We start from the raw sequence: 15,381 nt of genomic DNA, 5'->3' as shown, positions 1-15,381 counted from the left end.
CAAGGTTGTGAGCTATCACGGATTGATCAATGTCATATCGAGATTTAAAAATCTTTCCTGAGGTAGTTGTTTCTTTTATTTTTTAAAATAATTCCAAACAAAAGGTTGCTTTTCTGCTCTGAGTTTAGAGTATTAACGTGGAAATTTAATAAGGCTTTTCAAGTCCAACTTTTTCTTACCACTCCCTAAAGAAAGTGGAAAAGGCCAGAAATCTTGCTCTGCATAAATTTCCGAAATAGCTGCTATTCTGTTTTTCACTTTATCTAGACTAGCCCCCAATATGCTCTTACTCTGCCACTGTTCTTTATGTCACAACCTGACCATGTATACTTATTTGCATATAGTCCTCTCCCCCACTTGAAACACAGAACTTTTTCTCATTATTGTTGTCCCTCTAGTACTGAACTCAGAGTTTAGCACACAGTTAGCTGAAGTACTTGGTAAGAGTTTGTTGGCTGATTGAATCTATGAGTCCCAACCTGTGCAGTATTATTGGTTCTGAAATGAATCCTCTAGAGGCAGATGTTCTTCTCCATCCAAATGAAGTGGCTGGGAAAGGGGGTAGGACAATGGCCCTAACAGTGCCCAGAAGGCAGAATTGCCCAGATGGCATTCTGTGCTGAGAACGACCAGACTATCTGCTCATTTATCAGTTAATGTTATTCTGACCATAGGTAGCAGAATGCATGACCAACAGGGGCTTAAACGATAAGAATATTTCTTGTTTACTTAATAAGAAGCCCAGTAGTAGGCACTCTTAGGGATGATTCCCAGACTCCCTTTATTTTTCTCTTCTGCCACACTCAGCACTTTTCCTGGTGCCATTGGTTACCACAGCTCTAAGTATCTCATTCTCATGTAACAGAATTCAAAAATTAAAGCAAGGGAAAAAACCCACCAAAAAGGGGGAATTTTTTCTTCTCCTACTCTCTCCTCTCAGAAGGAAAATATATTTCCTAGATGCCCCCTACAAACTTCTTATGTGATGTGGCCAAAACTGTCACACGTGCACCAGTAGGTCATTAACTGGCAAAAAGAAGTAAAATTTTTACAATTCATTCAGACAAGTGATTTTTTTCCTCTGGAGGCTGAACAAAATCAGAGCTCTGTTAACAAGGAAGAGGACAAATGGCTGTTGAGTGGTTAACCTGGGGCCGTTGGACTGGCTTACATGGGCCTGGACATGTTTGCTATAGAGCAGAGCTGCCTCAGCCAAACCTTAAAAAAGGAGGATATTTAAACAAACAAAAAATATTGTACAACTAGGCAGAATGTAGTTTATAGTGACCCACCTGGTTCACAGATAAAATTCCATTTTTATTGTGCATATATTATTGTGACTATTTAAGTTCCGCTAACATTAATATAGCAGCATATAGCATTTTAAAAAGTCCAATCTGACAGTCTCTGTCTTTTAACTTTGTGTGTTTAGACCATTTACATATAATGCAATCATTGATATGGTTGGTTTTAGGTGTATTATTTTATTATTTGCTTGGTTTGTGGATGTGGTGTTTGTTTCTCTATTCCACCTTTCCTGCCTTCTTTTCGATTGTTTGCATATCTTTTAGTAATCTGTTTAAATGTATCCACTGATTTTGAGCTATATCGCTTTGTAGTTTTGTTTTCTTTTAAGCACTTGCCCTAGGGGTCAATATCCCTCTTTATGCCATAATTGGCATGTATATTACATCCACATGTATTGACAACCCCACCAGACAATGTACATTCTTGCCTCAGGTAGTTATATGTATTTTATTTTATTATTATTATTTTTTATTTATTTATTTTTGGCTGTGTTGGGTTTTTGTTGCTGCGCGTGTGCTTTCTTTAGTTGCAGTGAGCGGGGGCTACTCTTTGTTGGGGTGTGCGGACTTCTCATTGCTGTGCCTTCTCTTGCTGCGGAGCATGGGCTCTAGGCTCACAGCCTTCAGTAGTTGTGGCTTGTGGGCTCTAGAGCGCAGGCTCAGTAGTTGTGTATGGGCTTAGTTGCTCCGCAGCATGTGGGATCTTCCCAGACCAGGGCTTGAACCTGTGTCCCCTGCATTGACAGGCAGATTCTTAACTGCTTCACCACCAGGGAAGCCCAGTTATATGTATTTTAAAGAATCTAAGAGAAGGTAGTCTATTATAATTATCCAGATATTTATCATTTCTGTTGCTCTTTCTTTATTCTGAAGTTCCAAGTTCCCTCAGGGAATATTTCAGGTTGAAGGATGCCCTTTAGTATTTTAGAGAAGGCCTGCTGCAGTGAATTCCCTTAGTTTTTCTTTGAGAAAGTTTTATTTTGACATCATTATTGAAGGATATATATGCTGAATATGGACCTTTGGGCTGGCAGTTCTTTTCTTTCCCTTTTTTTTTCCTTTTTTACATTGTCATATACTTTATTTTTACTAAAATAATAAGAGCATTTAAAAAATTCAAATATAGCTGGTTTACAATGTTATATTAGTTTTAGGTGTACAGCATCGTGTTCTTTCTTTTAGTACTTTATGGATGTTATTCCATTGCCTTCTGATAACCTTGGTTTCTAATGAAAAACCAAACAGTCCTTCAAACTGTTATTTCCATATTCATAAACATAAAGGGAATCTTCTTCTGTCTGCTTTCCAGATTTTTTCTTTATCTTTAGTTGTCAGCAGTTTGACTATAATGTGGATGGGTTTGGTTTCCTTTCAGTTTATTTTGTTTGGGGTTCTTACCAATATGTATGTATATGTCTTTCACCAAATTTATGTTTTCTTTGATAATGTCTTCACTTTTTTTCTGCACCCATCTCTTTTCTCGCCTCCTTTTGGGACTTAAATATCATGAATATTAGATCTTTTTGATATTGTCCCACAGGACCTCGAGACTGATTTTTTTCAATCTTTTTTCTTTCTGTTATAGAAATTGGATACATTCTATTGATCTGTTTGCCAGTTCACTGACCTTTTCTTCTATCACCTTCATTGTGTTATTGAGATCATCCAGTGACTTTTTAATTTAATATATTGTATTTTTTAGTTCTAAAATACTCACTTTAAAAATAGTTTTTATTCCCTTGCTAAGAACATCTTTTTGTACATTTCAAGAACGTCTACCTTTATCTCATTGAGCATGACGATAATAGTTGTTTAAAGATCTTGGAAAAAATTTCTATATCAGGGTAATCTTCAGCTTGAAATCTGATTGTCTTCTCCCTTGAGAAGTTACATTTTCCTTTTTTTTTGTATGTTGAATAATTTTAGATTATACCATAGACATTTTGACTCTTATAAGACTCTGAGTCCTGTTAAAATCCTCTGCAGAATGCCAGCTATTTTATTTTGACAGGCAGTGAACCTGGGAATGTTCACTGTTCAGACTGTTCTGAACCCTCCTTCTGTGGGCAGAGGTTCCAATGGCAGTTCAGTTCTTACAGGCTTTGCTCTCCTGCTATGGGTCTTTACCCCAGGTGAGCAGCTCAGAGTGAGCCTGGGACTATATCAGTTCATACACAGAATTAGGGGATACTTTTCCATATTTCTTTCCTCTTCATTATTTCCCTCATTCCCTGTAGCTCCCCAGGGCCCCTTCCTCCAACCCACTGGGTAGAAATTTGTTGTTCTTCTAGGGATTATAGCTACAAGTGCTGCTGCTACTGGGGTTACTCTCAAGGCAAAACAGTGAGGAAAAAGAGAGAAGAAAATGGGGATCTTCACACTCCCGGCCACAGGGTCATCTTTTCCCATTTCCTCCAGCCAGATAGACAAGTATTCTCCTTGGGTTTTAGGTTCCTGTGCCACCAGGAACTCCTCTGTGGAGCTCTAGGACCAGAGCCACCCTTAGGGAAGGGCCAGGAGGAAAAAAAAGAGAAAGAAAATCCCAAATCGATGTGAATCCATACTGATACAGTAAATGATTATATAAATTAAAAAATGGAGGAGAAGAGCCAACTCTTCCTTACAGAAGAATTCCCAATTATTGATGTAGATTCTCTTCTCTCTCCCGTTGAGTGTGCACTAGACTTAGTCACTTGTTTGCAACCCAGCAAACATATTTTAGCCAGGTTAACATCACCAGTCATTAGTTATGTTGACAGCAGTTACCCCTGATAGGATAGCTTGAAAAGGACACTTCACCTCTTTGATATTCTTCCCTAAAACCCATAACTCCAGTCTAAGCATGAGCAAAGCATCCAGCAAGCCCAAATTGAAGGACATTCTACAAAACACCTGATGGGTGTACCTCAAAACTCTCAAGGCCATGAAAGCAAGGAAAGACAGAGAAACTCACAGACCAGAGAAGACCAAGGAGACATGATGACTGGATGTAATATGGTGTCCTGGATTGGATCCTAGGACAGTAAAAGGATGTTAGTTGAAAAACTAGTGAATCTAAATAAAGTCTGAAGTTTAGTAATATATTGGTTTCTTAGTTTTCAAAAATGGAACATATTAATATGAGATGTTAACAGTTGGGGAGACGGGGTAAGGGGGGCTCAGGAACTCGATTCTATCTTTGCAGGTTTTCTATAAACCTAAAGTTATTCCACAGTGAAAGTTTACTCGAAACAGCAACAACAACAACAACAGGGATTTTCCCCGTACTTTCCTGCTTATAGGAACACCTTTTCTTGGTTCTCTGACTAAATGATAAGGGTTCTTTCTGATTTTTTGCTGCCTGTGTCTCCTTTTGTAGTTCCACCCTGGGACCACCCTTAGTTTCAGGTCAGGAGATAAAATAAAACCCTCTGTAAAGCTCACTTGGTTTGCTTTTTTTCTTTTTTAAAATATTTATTAATTTATTTGGCTGCTCTGGGTCTTAGTTGCTGCATGCTGGATCTTCATTGCCGTGTGAGGGATTTTTAGTTGTGGCATGTGGGTTCTTTAGTTGCAGCATGCGGGATCTAGTTCCCTGACCAGGGATCAAACCCGGGCCCCCTGCACTGGAATCTCAGAGTCTTAACCACTGGACAACCAGCAAAGTCCTAATATGGTTTGCTTTTTAAGTTTTGATTTCCCTCCCTAAGCTACTTGCAGTTATTGGTGCTCAGATAATTGCTGTTATTATTATTGTTGTTGTTATTTTAATCATCATCTGAGTTTTAATTGTAGTCACTGGGAGAAAGGTTATAGTATGTTGACTCCATGTTGCTCAGAATTTATCTTTCCTGATCCTTCAGGTCTTATAAAGGTAGTTGAATCACTGCATAAGTACCAACTCTCATTCATTCTTGTATAGTGCACACATTCATCTTGTTTTTGCCTAGACATTTTTATCTTGTAAATTCAGTTTATGCTCACTCATACCTGGATCTTAATTTGGGGGTTGCACTGGTACGGTTGCTGACATTTGAAATGTGTTTGCTTTCTGAATTCCTGTTCGACAGTTGGAAATAAAGTGTACAAAGCAAAGATCTCTAGGAAGTGGGAGAAAGACCTAACTTTTATTGCACACCCACTGAACGCCAGTCTAGATGCTCAGTGTACGCGGTCCCATTCAGCCTCACAATAACCTGGTGAAGGGGCATCTTGGGATAAGGTCCAAATTTACAGATCAGGAGTCTGAGGTTCAGAAAGATGGAGTAGCTTGCTTTATTCCACAGCCAGCAGGTGGCAGGGCCAAGGTCAGACCCAAGGCCTTCCATCTTCATTAAACTGCCTTCAGTGTAAGTTAAGGAGAAAAGAGTAAGGAAGGAATAGAAGAAGGATGGAAAAGAAAGGAGGAAGGAAAGAATTTTGATAAGTAATGAGATCAGCTGTTGACCACTGGTAGGGTATGGGTTCCCTACCATCACGGTATATGCACAGTTTACGCTGCTGTGCTCCTCTCTGAGTTAGTGATGCTCTTTAGGACACAGTTAACACCGTTCTGGAGCACGCTTTCCATCCACAGGCCTAAATTGACCCTCTGCTTTCTTCCAAAAATGATTTGTGGCAGCAGCAGAGGAAATAACTGAAATGAGCTTTTTTTACTTAAAGAAAAGTTGGAAGGGAGAAAGCATATGAGGGAAAAAGGCAACTAAGAACAGGGAAACAAAAGAAAACAAAACACAACTCAATAAAGAAATACTGCCAACAAGTTTTATTTGATTCTCCGTTTTGATGGAGAGACAGGAGTCAATATAAGGGCACAAGGACTCTTTTGCTAAAGGTATCTTATTCTGAACAGCAGAAAGGTCCTGCCTTCTTGCATGGTTTATGCACACCTAATGTAGTTGTATTGTGATGACAACAGAAGAGGCAGAGCCAGGAAAGTGTTTCCTGCTGATGAACTAATAGTAGATTACATTCCATTACTAAAACTGAACAGGTAGATGTGAAATCAAGACATGTGAGATAAGTAACCATTAAAGGTCTTAGATAAATATAATTAGGTCTGTATTGAATGCAGACTCGATGGGAAAAGCTTATCTGTGACCAAACATCATTCGTTCTACATGATTGCCCACTACTCTCCCTTTTCTCCACAGGGTCTGCTCCGATGGAGATGGCCACGTGATAACTGACTCTATTATTGATTTCACAAAACACCTCCTTGCAAATATTTGATGGCTCAGGAAGAATTCTAATTAAATTAAATAATAAAATTATCATAAAAGCAATGTAAATTCTAACAACTTTTAAAAATCACTTTATGAACTGAGTCCATAGAATCAAGACTGTTTTCCAATGGACTTACGCCAAGAGCATGTGAATGGGGGTAAGTCCCATGCCCCTGTTCTGGTTGCATTCAGACCCTTCCACTGCCAGAAACTTTCTCCCTGGTCTGAAGCCATACCCACTGTTGTCAGCTTAGTATGTACATTTGCAAGCATATGTGCATTAGTTTTATGTGTTTGTCTTACACACACATACATAAAATTATCTTATGGGTGCTACACCTTGTTTTTCTTCAAAATATCCTGGAGCTGGTTTTATCAGTACATAAAGGTCTGCCTTTATGTAACATAGGATTCCATTTCGTGACTGCGCCATTGTTTGTATAATCATAGCCCCACTAATAGGCATTTAGGTAGCTTTAGATTTGGGGTTATTAATAATAATAGTGCTGAACATCTTGTGTAAGTCTCTTTGTATATATGTGTAATTATTTCCCCTAGGATAGAAACCTTACAGTGTAATTGCTGGGTCAAAGGATGTGTCATTTTTAATGTAAATAGATACTGCCAAAATGTCCTCCAAAAAAATTATATCCTCTTAAGGAGTGCATGGCATCATTTTTTATCTTGCCAACACTGGACATAACCAGTCTGATATATTTGCCGATCAGATGGGTGAAACATGGTATTTCACTGGGGATTAAATTTACCTTTTTATGAGTATGAGTGAATATGAGTGAGATTGAGATATTATCGTATGGCATGTTGTTTCTGCAAAATGGCAATTCACCTTGTCCTTTGTCTCACTGAGTTGTAGTTTTTTTTTTTTTTTGTATTTTGAGTATTGAGACTTGGTGTTATATATTGCAAACATTTTCTCTCATCTTATGCATTTTTAGTCTTTTAATTACAAATGCTTTTAATTTAAATTCAATTTAATATAAATTCATGTACTATAGTCAGATTTATAAATCATTTACATTATGTGATCAATTTTTTTAATCATAAAAAGGTCTTCCCTTTCCCATAACTATAAGCCTTTCTCTATATTTTCTTCTAAAATTTTCTAATTATTTTTTACCTTAAGCTCTTTAATAATCTGAGTATCTTGTCAGGAAAAATACTTATTTTTCCCCCAAAAGATAGTTAATTCCTCCAACATAATTTATTGTAATTGATTTATTCCCATTCTCCACTGAATAGAATATTCCTTTTTATCACACAATGAATTGACAAAGTCGAATTGAAAAAGTACATCAGTCTGTTTAAAAAAAAATTCTCTCTCTGAGAGAATTGAGCACTGCTCTGTTGTCTATTCCTGCACCAAATCAACACTTTTGTTTATTTCAGGTTTTTCTACAGTATGCTTTGATAGCTAGTAAAGAAAGTATCACTTCATTTCTATTCTTTAAACATTTTATTTTGGCTATTTTCATACATTTTATCTTCCTGAAGAAATTTTAGGACCAACTTGTCAGGTTTTCATTTAAAAAACCTGGATATTTGATAGGGATAGCATTGAGAGAATATTGAATTTATCAGTTAAATTGTCAAGAATGAGCAGTTTTAAACACTGAATTTTCCCATTCAGGAACTTATGTATTCTTCAATAAAATTGTATCTTTTTCTTCATATGGGTCTTGCATATTTCTGGTGAGGTTTGTTATATATATTTTCTCTGCTATTTTGATGTGATGGAATTTTTTTCCTCCTGGACATTTTCAGATTGCTTATTGATAGTGCATAGGAAAACTGGTATTTTCATGTCTGGCATGTTTTCAGTGCACCTCAGCACTCAGTGGACTCTCTCCACCTGTTAGAATACAGGGCTCAGACATGAAGCTCTGCAGGTTTTTTTCAAGGGTCAAGTAGATCACGGGCTAGTGGGGTAAATAAGACATAGAGGTATTAAAACGGTAGATCCTTTCACATCGTCAAATGTTAGCTTCCCTGAGTCCTTTTGATCACTTGGGAACACTATCAGGCTAGGCAGGGAAGGTTTCCAGTGTCCCACGTCACATGTCAGGATGGAGGGACCCCTGGCCTTTAGCATCAGCTTCAGGGCTGTTCGCTGCTGAGTGGAGCTTGTTGTGTGATGTTCAAAGGCACATGGAGAGCTGATCTCTACCTCATGTGAAGCCACAAGGGCAGTGAAAAGATCAGGATTCAAACCTTACTTCTAGCATTTGCTGTGTAAAGTTGAGGAAGGGACTAAGCTCTCTGGGCTTCAGATGTTAACGCCTTTCTCACTGTGGGTCATGTGAAATAAAATACTGCATGAAAAGTGCCAGCTATACAATAAGTGCCCCGAAAATGGTGGCCCTTGTTGTCCTTGGTAAGATGATGGTAGTGGACATGAATTTTGAGTCTGACAGTCCTGGTTTTGAGCCCTGGCTCTACCACTTCCTGAAGGCATGACCTTGGATGAGCTATTTGGACTCTTTAAGAAAGTCGGGCTGGTCATAATTGAAGGATTCAGTGAGAAAATGTATGTGTTAGTACTTTGTGAACTGTAATATTTCATGTGACAGTAGCTGGTAGTCATGTCACTTCTGACAGTCTTCCTTCTCTAGGCAAGAAAAAAAATGCTCTTGTTGAGATGTAGAGAAGAAATATATTTTACTAGCTCACATTAAAATCACATTTGTAATTAGAATATTTAAAGGGAACTTCAAATACTATGTGTAACCAGGGAAGAATTTCAGGATTTTGGATGACTGGAGTTGTGTGTGTTTTAAAGATGTTCTCAGCTAGGCCATTTCCCATAAAGGTGTGTAATAAGATCCAAGGTAATCATCCAAGCCATTTGCTCAAAAACCTCATGTCTGACTTCTCTTGAAGCTGAGCCTCACAGGACACTGCTTTTCAAGGACATAATGACACTGAGTACAGCCTTGATTTCATGTCCAAGCCACACCATCATGGATTACTTGATGCGGGGGAGGGGGGTGACAATGAAGACATCTCAGTTGCTTGGGTTCAGTATTCTTCCCCTATGACCATCAGAGTAGAAATCATTCTTTTCTTTTATTCATTGAATGTAGGCTGACATAAGAGGCATTTCAATTACTGTTATTAAAATGGAATAACTGATTATCACAAATGTTGCATCTGAGTCAGAAATTCTTTAAAATTGGGCACAGTGGGCTGCAGTGTAAGAACTAACACTTGACTGAAGGAAAGCTTATTGCTGAGACAGTTTTTTTTTCAAAGTATCCTGTCCGGATAGAGTCTGCAGCCAGGCAGTGGCTGAAATTTTAGAGGTGAAGCCAGATGCTAGCCATACACCAAGATGTGGCAACCATGTATTCTAGCCTTGAAACAAATAGAGAATTTTGTAAAGAAGCCATTAGAAGTAATGAACTTTTTCCAAGTTGAGCTTTAAGACTGCCAATTAATTCTTCACATTTGTTGCCAATACTCCTGAGCTTTAAATTTATTGCTCAGTGATTTTCAGAGAAGTAACATACTTGAAAGGTTAACTGGAAAAATCCACGTCCTTGTCAAAAGCATGTGGAAATGACGTGCATATACAGACAGAGGTAGACTTATAGGCAGGGCTCTTTGGGATACTGACGTTTGTTTACCAAACATCAAGTGACTCACCTGAAATTTCACAACCACAAGTGGTGATTCTGAGAGAAGTCAGAGGCATGTCCCCACCCTGCTTGTGAAAGACTTTTGTACGTGGTGTAGAGGGGGTGGAGTCGAAGATCCATGGCTTATTGACAGGTGTTTGTTAACTTGGGTTTTTATATCACTGAATATCTATATGAAACAGAAACAGACTCACAGACATAGGAAACAAACGTGGTTACCAAAGGGGAGGGGGAAGGGAGGAAGGACAATTTAAGAGTATGGAATTAAGAGATACAAACTACTACGTATAAAATAGATAAGCAACAAAGATTCACTGTATAGCACAGGGGATTATACCCATTTTCTTGTAATAACCTATAATGGAATATAATCTGTAAAAATACTGAATCACTATGCTGTATACCTGAAACTAACACAATATTATAAACCAACTACACTTCAATAAAAATTTATTTTTATTATTTCAGGTTTCATGTTTAGGACGTAAACAGGATTGTACCCAAGGGAAAAGGATACAAATAGAAGATTTTCTTCATCTCACTTTACCCTGGGTTGTGCACGTCTGTTTCCAGTACAGAGGGCTTGCTGAGAGGGACAGGGGAAGGCAGAGTAGTGATTACTGCTTATCCCAGACCCAGTTTAGGCAAAATCACCCTAGAGCAGTGGTTCTGAACTTGGGATGCACTTTACAATTGCCTGGGAGCTTTAAAAACATAGATGCTTGTGTTCCACCCAAACAAATAGAATCACAGCCTCTAGCCTGCGCACTGGTGTTTATTGTGAGCTCTCCTGGGAATTCCAGCTTAAGCAGCACATCTGATGTGAGGACCGCTGCTCCAAACATTCATTGTCTGAAAGATGAGTTAGTTCTCACTGGAAATGGAAAACAACCTGGTATTCCTTATTTGTTTAGAAACAATGGTGGTGTCAGGGTTTAAAGTTACGGATTCAAAGAAGAAAAAAAAATGTATGGGAAGTGCCAGGCATGAGTTCTTAACCTGAGGTCTCTGAGATCAAAAAGGTTCTGTAAGCCCCTGAAATTGTGCCAAGTTTTGAGCTTATCTCTACATTTGGTGGATGGGGAGAGAGGGGTAAAGATTCATCCATTTCAGAAGATTCTCAGAAGAAGCCACAAAGGGAAAAACCACCTCCCTGAAATTCATACCCACACAAAGATGCACAGTTTTTAAGAAAAACACCCTACAGGTGGGAGGGTCTTGAGTGCTTCCCCAAACGTTCACTTTTCTTCTGTTTCTCCCGTATTCCCTTATTACTCTGGTCTGGTCACCATTGCCTGGTTCCCAGGGGACTGCAGCAGCTCCCATCTGTAGTCCTGACCCAGAGAAAGTCATCTTTCTTTGGGACACCTCAACATAGCTGAGTGGGTTTGATCTTCTCAAAACTACAAACGATGAAGTAGAACAGACAATCAAGATGAGCCAACATGAAGGAAATCATGACAAGATACATCATAAGACTCAAGGGTCACACGGAGCGTCTTCTAATTATTATCATGCTCCAGCTCCAAATGTCTGTTCCACTTCCCAGATATCTTTACTGGCTTCTTTCGAACCTGCCATCTCCACTTGGCTGGGACCGTCTTAGTTCTGGCTACACGGCAACCTTCTCATGAGCCCAAAGTCTCTGGTATCATTGCCACTTACAGACTCTGGTATCATTTCTGAAATGAGGGACATCTTCATGCCTTCATGCCATCTTCATGCCCCAATCTCAGTCTGTTTTCAAAGCAGGGATGGCAAATATTGATAGGTTTGAACTCACATTCTCAATCCCACCAATCGATAAAAGTGTCCTCGGGCTTCCCTGGTGGCGCAGTGGTTGAGAGTCCGCCTGCCGATGCAGGGGACACGGGTTCGTGCCCCGGCCCGGGAAGATCCCACCTGCCGCAGAGCGGCTGGGCCCGTGAGCCATGGCCGCTGAGCCTGCGCCTCTGGAGCCTGTGCTCCGCAACGGGAGAGGCCACAACAGTGAGAGGCCTGCATACCACACACACAAAAAAAGTGTCCTCACAGAACTTCTTAAACTGAAACGCTCATGTGTATTCTGTGGACATCTTGCTAAAATGCAGATTCTGATTCCCTTTGAGAACCACTGTGAGTAGCAAGGTCCTGGAGGGTTCTGTTGAGAATGACTCAGCGGCTGGGATCCTCTGGCCACACACAATTGCCAGAGGGTCGGGGAGGGGGTGGCAGAGCCCTGAGGTACCCTGAATTTGACAGATGAGATAACAGCTCTTTGTTCAGATTAGCAGCCCTGCTCCTGCCGGGAGTGCTCTGTGGCTGCTGCAGATGTACCATTACTGTGGGCTCCATGCTTTCCTTTTCCTTGTTGATTTTATTCCTTCCTTTAGCTCAGAGAGGGAGATCATATTATCCCTACAGTCAAGGAGCAGCTCACATTACAGCACTGCCTTCAGTCTGCCAGAGAGCTGGTCTTGGTAGCACCATGCGAACTTACTTACTCCCTTCAGCTGATTGGATAGGTCTGGAGAGTTTCTGCTGCCCCGGGCACTGCAGTGTGACCAGAGCCCTGGGTGTTCCAGAGTGTCATTAGGGCCCTTGCAACTGTCTTGTTTCTTGCCCAGGTCCAGGCATCCACTTCCATTCTCTACTGGGTGTGGAGCCCAGCCCTGATACTTACATGTGTTCTCACCTCCTTTCTTCTGAGGGCTGGCTCTACTTCTGTCTGCTGGTCCAACCCCGATGGAGTATGAAGGTGAGATGCTGACAGTGTCTAGTGATGGAACTTGGACTCTGAGCCACAGCATCTTGCCCCACCTCCCCAGTTGCTGCTCTTAGAGGCTGATGCCAATCCTGCCTGGCCCAGCATTAGTTCCGCAGCTGTGACTTGGTGAATCACTGGGCCTTGCTTTTCCAGTCCTGGAAGCTGCTGGCATGTTAAATTATTATTGGTAGTATTATTAGTAGTAATAATGATAGAAGCAGTAACAATTAGCATTTATTGATTGCTTCCTAGGTTGCAAGCTATGGACTAAGTGTATTACACATATTGTTTCATTTAATTCTCAGAAGAATCCTATGAGATAGTTTCTATTTTTGGCAAAATTTTCCTAATGGGAAAACTGGGACCCAGAAGGGTTAAGCTGAGACTGAAACTCAGAGTTTTCAGGTTTAAAATCTGTGCTCCTAATCACTAGGACACAGTGTCTCCACTGCAAAGTGCCCAAGCCTGTCCCTGATTGACAGCTGCTGGAAATTCAACCTGAAAAACCACTAATGAGTTTCTTTCAGAAGCTGCTGAACATCAATGGGGGAAGTATTTCCGGGAGCCATCTGATTTTGCAACTTTGCGCTCTGGCCTCTGATAAGGAAAGTTGTCAAAAGTTCATGGGAGGGCTTCCCTGGTGGCGCAGTGGTTGAGGGTCCGCCTGCCGATGTAGGGGACGCGGGTTCGTGCCCCGGTGCTGGAGGATCCCGCATGCCGCGGAGCAGCTGGGCCCGTGAGCCATGGCCGCTGAGCCTGCGCGTCCGGAGCATGTGCTCCGCAACGGGAGAGGCCACAACAATGAGAGGCCCGCGTACCGCGCGCGCACACACACACACACACACACACACACACACGTTCATGGGCACACTTTTTGCATACAGATGACTGCTTGCAGTTTAAATATCCGAGAAGGGAGTTGATACTTTCTGTCATCCCCAATTGGTATGGCGAATTAGGAAGGAAACATGACCAGCTGAAAGTGGAAATCATGTCAGGCCCGGAGTGACTGTAAAAATAACCTGAAATAGATGAGTGAATGGAGCAGCGACCTGAAGCTGCCATATGTCCACGGGAAGCAGGCGGTGTGATGCCATCACCTTCATAGCCTGAATATGAATATTTGGTCCAAGTGCCAGAAACTTTGGCCTCTCCTAGTATGTGATATCCCTGGCATACAGCAGCATTGCCACATGGAAATGCTGCCAGACAATGTAGGCTTTGCAGAAAATACCATTTTAGGGTAGTTTCTATAGCATTAATTGTGATTGCTTTGCATTTTTATTACATTTGTCCTAAGTATGTTTAAAGAGTTTTCAAAGTTTTTTTTTTTTTTTTGCGGTACGCAGGCCTCTCACTGTTGTGGCCTCTCCCGTTGCGGAGCACAGGCTCCGGACGTGCAGGCTCAGCGGCCATGACTCACGGGCCCAGCCACTCCACGGCATGTGGGATCTTCCCGGACCAGGGCACGAACCCGTGTCCCCTGCATCGGCAGGCGGACTGTCAACAACTGCTCCACCAGGGAAGCCCCAAAGTTATTTTTTAAGTGCCAGTAATCATCTGAGGGATCTCTCGGTGCTTTGTTTATGGCATCTTCTGGTCCCTACCTTTGGAAGGAACACCAGAGCTTGTCTGGACATGAGCTGAGTGCTTCCAAGGTCACTGGATTCTCTGGCTGCGTTCTTTGATGGTAAGCAGCAGAAACGGACTCTGACTAACTTAAGCAGGAAAGAATGGGCGTTTATAAGAAAGCATGTGCTAGTTTACACAAGGAATAGCTGAAGAACCAGACGGGACAGGAAGTAGGAAATCTCCAGAAATCTAGGTGTCAAGAGCTAGTGCTCTGTCTTTTCAAACTGCTCATTGTCAGGATGAAACCATTTATTTTTCCTCTTGAGTCATACAGTCAAAATTCCTGGGGTGGAGAGCAAACTCTCCTTGCTGTAGTCAAGAGCCCACTCTTGGGACCAAGGAGGGGAAACACCTTGACTGACTGATAATTCTGTTACGGTAGCTTGATTGTCACAATGGCCCCAATTATTCCCCTCCCTTTACCCATGCCCCTTGTAATGTGACTACAGCTTTTTCCGTCAAGGGGAGGTGATTTTTTCTTCACCCTTGAACCTGGCTGGCCTGGTGACTTGCTTTAGCCAACAGTAGGTGGCATGCCATTTCTGAGGCTGGGCCTCGGGGTGCTCATAAGCTTCTGCTTTTTTCCTTGGGAAACTGTCAAGCCATGAGAACAAATCCAGACCAGCATGATGGGGGATGAGAGGCCATGTGGAGGGGAGATGAGCTGTCCCAGCTGAGTCATCTTAGCCAGTGTATCCATCATCTAGCACTGTGCCTCAGACTACTCCCCAAACTCAGTAGCTCAACTCAACAATCCCCATTTATTACCTCACGCAGTTTCTGAAGGTCAGGAATCCAGTTGCAGCTTAGATGGGGCGTTCTGGCTTGGGGTCTCT

Source organism: Globicephala melas, chromosome 2 (assembly GCF_963455315.2).
Source record: "Globicephala melas chromosome 2, mGloMel1.2, whole genome shotgun sequence".
Taxonomy (NCBI): Eukaryota; Metazoa; Chordata; class Mammalia; order Artiodactyla; family Delphinidae; genus Globicephala; species Globicephala melas.
Note: the sequence above shows the minus strand (reverse complement) of the source record.